This window comes from Atta cephalotes (assembly GCF_000143395.1).
Source record: "Atta cephalotes unplaced genomic scaffold scaffold00053, whole genome shotgun sequence".
Taxonomy (NCBI): domain Eukaryota; kingdom Metazoa; phylum Arthropoda; class Insecta; order Hymenoptera; family Formicidae; genus Atta; species Atta cephalotes.
This window is the reverse complement of record NW_012130117.1, coordinates 141,680-148,490: the sequence shown is the minus strand read 5'-3', so window position 1 is coordinate 148,490 and position 6,811 is coordinate 141,680.

Below are 6,811 nucleotides of genomic sequence, written 5' to 3'. Positions count from 1 at the left end.
TAAAGTAATTAAATAATTATTATATATATTATTATATATATATANATANATATAGTATATATATATATATATATATATATATATATATATATATATATATATATATATATATATAATAGGTCATATTAGCACTATCTAAGAGATGATATAAGATTCCACACATACACGTTGACCTACGCTGATGCATCCGACATAATAATCAGGTCATATGTGCATTAATTACTATCACGTTTCTATTCATCCCCCTAGATGTTACGAGACCACATTTCCATTAAGAAACTATGCCTTGAGTGCACTCTCTCTCCTCTGTAAAATGCATGCAAATGAGCTCATCATGAGTTCGAAGATCATAAGCTTCTGTTATGAAAAAGATTAATATACCAATAGTTAAATAATTTTGTCATTTATTTTATCTGTCTTCTAAACAATATTCTATTTTTTTATAATAACCTTTTTTTTCTATTAGATATGTTAGATATATTTTTAGATATACTTTATTTTGTTCATACACTTCTTAGATCAATACAATTGCGCTTATACACAGAAAGAATGATTTTAATTACTAAAGTATCTAAAAATTTATCTATGTATTATGTAGATCTGAATTTGGTTGGCCCATCAAAATAATTACGTAGAAAATAATTACGTTAAGTATTAATGACAATGCTGTAAAAAGTTTTAACAAATTTTCTAGCAAGTCCAGCTTGAGTGATCCTACAGATCTACATAATTATTTTAGAAACTAAACGAAAAATTATTTTCAGATCTGTGTATCTAAATTTCTTAATATCTTAAATTTTTAAATACTAAACACAAAATTGTTCTTTCATGCAATGTAATCATGTTAATTTTAAGATACAGATGATAGGTGTTAGTAGTCAAAGTAGATTACTTTTTTGAAAGTTTATAATGTATTTTGAACGAACACATGTGTTCGGGCTATATGGAATGAATCAAATTACGGGACGAGTACATCCTCAAGCTAGACGCCAGAGGTCGGTGAGGTCAACCTTCGGCACTCGTGGGCTTCTTAAGAACCGACAATGAGTGCCCGAAGGCGCTAAGAAACCTCCTCCCGCCATTCGTTGTTAAAGAAATTGTCTTGGCTCGTCCTGGACCCGGAGATGTACTCGACCACTTGAGCATGGCATTTGTTCCCGAGACGCGCCAGTCGAGATCGTCTTTCTGCTCCATCTGGACGTTAACAAATGACATCTTCCTGCGCGTTCATCTTTTAACTGTGCCACGAGCTGAAGAAATTCGCTTAAATTGAGGGACTTAAACTAAGGAGACAGATTGCGTCGAGTAAACTTATTGCGAGGAGGCGGCTCTATGCACTCGTATAGTATACAACGATCCCTTTCTCTTCACTGTTTTCTCCATGATCTTCTCTCGTGATAAGATGCTTTTAATCATATTAATCATATATCGCGTTATATTACATCATACATAAATAAAATAAATACATAAGAATTATTTATTAATATAACGAGGCAATATTCCTTTTATAATTTCCTAGAATACAAATCTTGCGATTATAAATATTTAACATTAGAGTAAGTACTATTCTATAGAAATGTATTTCTCGAGGATTATACCCTGTGATGCAAAAAAAACGCGAAAGCGGCATTGCTAAGTAAGTTCATAATCGCCGCGTCGTATTAAACTCTATTTTCAGTGCTAATCTCTGCCGCTGTCTTTCGGCTTGTGGCTCCGTACGGCGTCTGACCCACGATGTGTTCCGGAGCGGCTCTTCCTTTTTCGCGTTCCTCCATCTCTTCCCGTCCGGCTTGATAAATTCACCCGATGATCGAGAGGCGTGACTAACTGGTAGACGTCCGGCGAACACGCGCGCAGTGACTTTGGCACGGGCACCGGGCCCTCTAATTAGACATTTGCTCAACGGCCGCAAAGAAAATGTTTTGTAGTAGGATGAGTTTTCTACGCAATATATTCTATATAAAGCAATCCATAAGCCTTTAACAACTTACCAGGTAACAATGACTGATGAATTAATCGGCAAGCGATGATATGCATCGCATATCGATCGACAATGCTAATATGATCAATGTTAACGATATATATATTAAATAGCAATGTAATTGTTGCGCTGAATCATTGCGCCCAGAAATTGAATTAAGTTGCATTTTACGTATGTTTCATTTTTATCAACATTTAATACAGATAGTGTTATCAATATATAAATATTATTATATTACTCAAAAATATATATGTATGCGAAATTATGCAGTGAGAGAAAAATGTTTGATTTTTGTGATTATTGCACGGTAAAATAATTAGGAGTTTAATTTTTAGATTATTATTATGTTAAAATGTTAATAATAATTATATCTATAGTTCTACTAAAAAAAATTATATTAACATCAAAAATTATATCTAAATTACTATTAAATTATAGTTGCATAGATAATTCCAAGTCTCTATTTTTTTCTCTCAGTGTAATAAATTTTTTTAAATATAGATACATGAATTTTGATTATACACACATTTATATTGGCTACATTATCAACAAGATTTATTTGCAATTAATTGATTATATTGTCTTTTTAATTCTTCATAAAAAAAGTTGTGAAAAAAATTTTTTAGTAATAATATATGCTTGATATATTGTTATCCTTAATAACGCTGTGCATAACGCATAACTTGCTTACATAATACGAGATAACTTTATAACTACGTTGTTATTTTATCCATGATATTCTCTCTCTTTCTTTCTAAGAGCTGGCACGCGATCGCATCGCACCTTCTTCTTTACACCTTCCTCGAGCGTCGACTGTTCGATCCTCGGGGCGTTACGCAATTAATTAGACTGTGGCGGGATCTTCGATTTAGCGTCTATGCCGACAAAAGACGTACTCGCGCGCTGTGTGCGAACGGCCCCGCAAGCCCGAGAAATACCGAGACGGTTCGTTCTCCCTCGCCTTTGATGCTGGCGGATTTGTGGCTCTATTTGCATTCCACGTGGTCTACCACGCGGCAGCGCTTTCTCTCTTCCCTGTTCTTTCTCTTTTCCCGACCTCCTGATCGTTATTCTTTAGAGAATTAAAACGAGTCCATGATAATGGCGATGGCAGTGATGATACGTGGACGCATTGTCAAGCGCACTGCTAGGCAATTAGTTGTAGCCTTTGCTCATCTTTCTATCTCTGTATCTTGATCGAAGTATTCGCTATATATATATATATATATATACGATCTCTCTCGCATTCTGTCTAGATCATGCAACATAGAAAATCAAGTGACGAGAAACTTAGACAAGTCGGATTTACTAGTCCGTTTCGTCCGTGGAATTTCACCCAGCGTCTCTTCTTACCGATCTAGACGTGTCGCCGCGGCCAAGAAATCCCGCATGCTCCAAGAAGCCGACCCGATGCAGCCGGCAGGAAATAGATCCGTGGACCGCGTGGTGTCTGCGGCGCCCGACGAAATTAGAGTCCACGAGGATCTGCGACATATATTTTTGGCTTGGCGTGCGACCGTCTCTATCTCGGTCGGGTCCATGGCCGTTGGGAGAAACGCGGATACTTTGTATACGAATGCATGCACATATTTCAAATGAGCATGTGTTTATATCAAATTAGAAATCTGACAATAAAAATGGTAGGGAGATCGATGCATGAGCAAGTAATTAGGTCAAATTTTAAAAACTATATTATTAAAATATCAAGGGAGTAAATATTAAAACTAGTTCATTATGTATATTTCGACCATACCTACAATTAATCTTTTTCAGCTATAAATTACAAACGATAAGTTAGAAACGAGAATGAATTAAGAGATTGAAACACTGTGATATATGAAATACAAAAGAATCATAAACAGAACGTTAAAAAGATTAACAATCATAAAATGAAAATCAAATATGAATTTAAGTTACATCAAAAGTTAGACAACTATTAAATAATTAATAAAGAAAAAATAAGAATGAACATTTCTCGTACGACAAGGTCTCGTATTACAAGGTCCATGTTGAAACAGAATTATTTCTTTGTTCAAATGAGAGAAAGAATAGAATCAAGAAGTTAAATAGAATTCATATGGAAAGTCATCGAATATCTATATAGAATTAAAATAAAAAATCTATGTCAAAAATGCAAAATGAGGTACTAAAGAATATTATAAAATGAATAAAAGAAAATTTGCGGTACGATGTCTTCTTTCTGCTGTTTGTGTTTAGTAAATTACTAGAATTGAACTACACGAAATTTCTAGTAATTTATTAAAATCAGTAATCCAGCAGGAAAACATGCATTGTCGTAGACTTGAAAGAGTGAATAATTCAACTTACTGGAAACGTAATTTTAAAGTATTAAGGATTTGAGTTGTTCTATCTTCGGATAAATTATGTGATAATTTATCTAGATAAACAAAAATGGATAAACAAAAGAATAAAAGAGTAAAAACATGAGAGAATAGTAAAAGAGTAAGGGAATGAGTTGAAATTTATCGAAAGGTGGAACAACGCAATCTAAATGTCCAAGTATTGAAATAAAACTTCATGTTGGCACGAACGCAAACGAACAAATGAGAAAGTGAACGCCGATATAATAAACTTTAAAAATTCCGGCATAAATCTTGAGAGATCAAAATTAAAAATTGTTACTGAGAAATCGATTTAAGTAAGCAAATATAAAAATCATCAAGATACTGTGTATTTGTAAATACACCATTGATTGATGATTCATCATTTGACTTTTCTTTAATGTAAAGATAGCAAATCAGTCTCTTGTTACAATTATTAGAGTTCAGGATTTTGATATTTCTTCAATTAATAAAAATCTTATATTATATTACACTATGCTATGTTTATGCATTTTGTGTAGGATAATTCTTAAAACTACACAAAGTGTATAAACATAATATAGTATACAAAATGCATATACATAGCATAAAACTATCTCGACTAACTAATGGATATCCAGTATAATATCATCATTATTGGAGTCCTTATAATCAATTTGAAATAATTGAAACGCAAACGCAGCAGATCTCTTTTTCTTATTTCTGGTATATTTAAATTTAAGCTGTGTGATAAACACAATCAATGTGACTTTTATGATTCTATGTATGTATACGGTTGTTTGAGAGAAAAAGAAATGTATATACTGCGCCGGAACTTGTGCAAGTTTAAATTTCAACTCTACAGACAGTAGGTTGAAACTTAAACTTACCGTCCTCGAGTTTTTCCATAATTCTCTCCTCTTGCCAGATCCCACATTGTCGTCGAACCGAGTTCGCTTTTAAACTTTGTCTATTTTCGCGAATTCTTTCGCTTCTTTCGCGACCGTATTTCGCAGGTGTATGAAATTCATGCGCGAATTCCATACGTGGTTATTATGCCGCGCCAACACGCGGCGCAGTTCCATTTTCACTGAACTGGCGACGATAAATTCGGGATGAATCGCAGCCGGGAAGATTATTGGCCGCGAATGTTGCGGGAGCCAGCGCTTTTTCTAATTACGAGATAAGGTGTATCACGATACGTTTTTCTGTACTCGCGTTGGCAACCGATTTTCGCGAGAGAATTCGAATTACGGCGGCGGAAAATATGAGCCGCACGGTAAAAATACCGGCGGTTCAGGTCGCTATTAAGTATAAATTACATGTCACCGGGAAAAATAGGACCAACGGGAAAGCTGAAGGTGCGATCGGCTGGAAATACGATTCCCCGCTTAGCGGTGTTCGCACAAAATTTACGATCAGCGTAATAGATATTGGAACTGTGGATTCCTTATTACGTGTGCTGCCATTAGATGAAAGATAATGATGATTCCCAGCCACGAATTCTGGCATCACATAAAACTATTTTCCCTTATATACATTCTTGTTTCGCGCGCGATATATTAAACCTTGCCTATAATGGATTTTATTTCATTATCGTACATGACAACCACTTACTTGCTTATAATTACGTTGCTGATTAACGAATTGCGCGATTGAACTTTTGCTGTTTATCTTATCGCAATGTCATGAAATTATTATTTCTCATCATAATTTTGTTAATGACATAGGTCATAGAGAGAAAACTGCACGCTAATGTCGTTGTAAATGCAAAATCAGCAAATAAGTCAATCCCTCGTAAGTAATTAGATAAGCGAGTAGCGGGACTTCAATAAATTGCCTTTCGTTAGAACCAATAAGTGAGCCTCATTTTAATTCCTGCAACCTACGAACGCGCAATTACGAAAACATCGTAAATACGAAACGTCGAAAATATTGAGATACGCGAAAGATGTTCGGTGAATCACACGCTAAAATCATACACTTAACGATCGAGAGTCTTTTTTACTTTTATAAGATGTATTTTTTTGCACAGTATCATAAAAATACATGTAAATTTCTTGACATGCTGCAAGAACAAGTACGAGTTTGACTGCGAGGATCCAAGTATAGCAATCTAACAATCTTAAATCGATAATGGTAGATAGCATCGACGTTTCATCTTTCTTTTCGTATGCTACATTCGAGATAAATCCTGATATGTTAGTACCTTCCCCCGCAACGATCGTTCGAAGATCGTTCTGTCAATCGATTTAATAGAAAGTTAAATGTGCACGTTCTCTTACCTTTACCAATCAACTCGCAATTTCTCGGAATTCACGAAACAAGAAGAGGAAGAAATCGACATCACAGTGGCGCCAATGCGTCGATGCACGTACGCACGCACGCACCTACATCAGTGGCCACGAGTCCGCATTGCATCGCGTTGCATTGACTTAATGAGAGAATGCCGGAGAGAGAAAGAGAGAGAGAGAGAGAGAGAGAGAGAGAGAGAGAGAGAGAGAGAGAA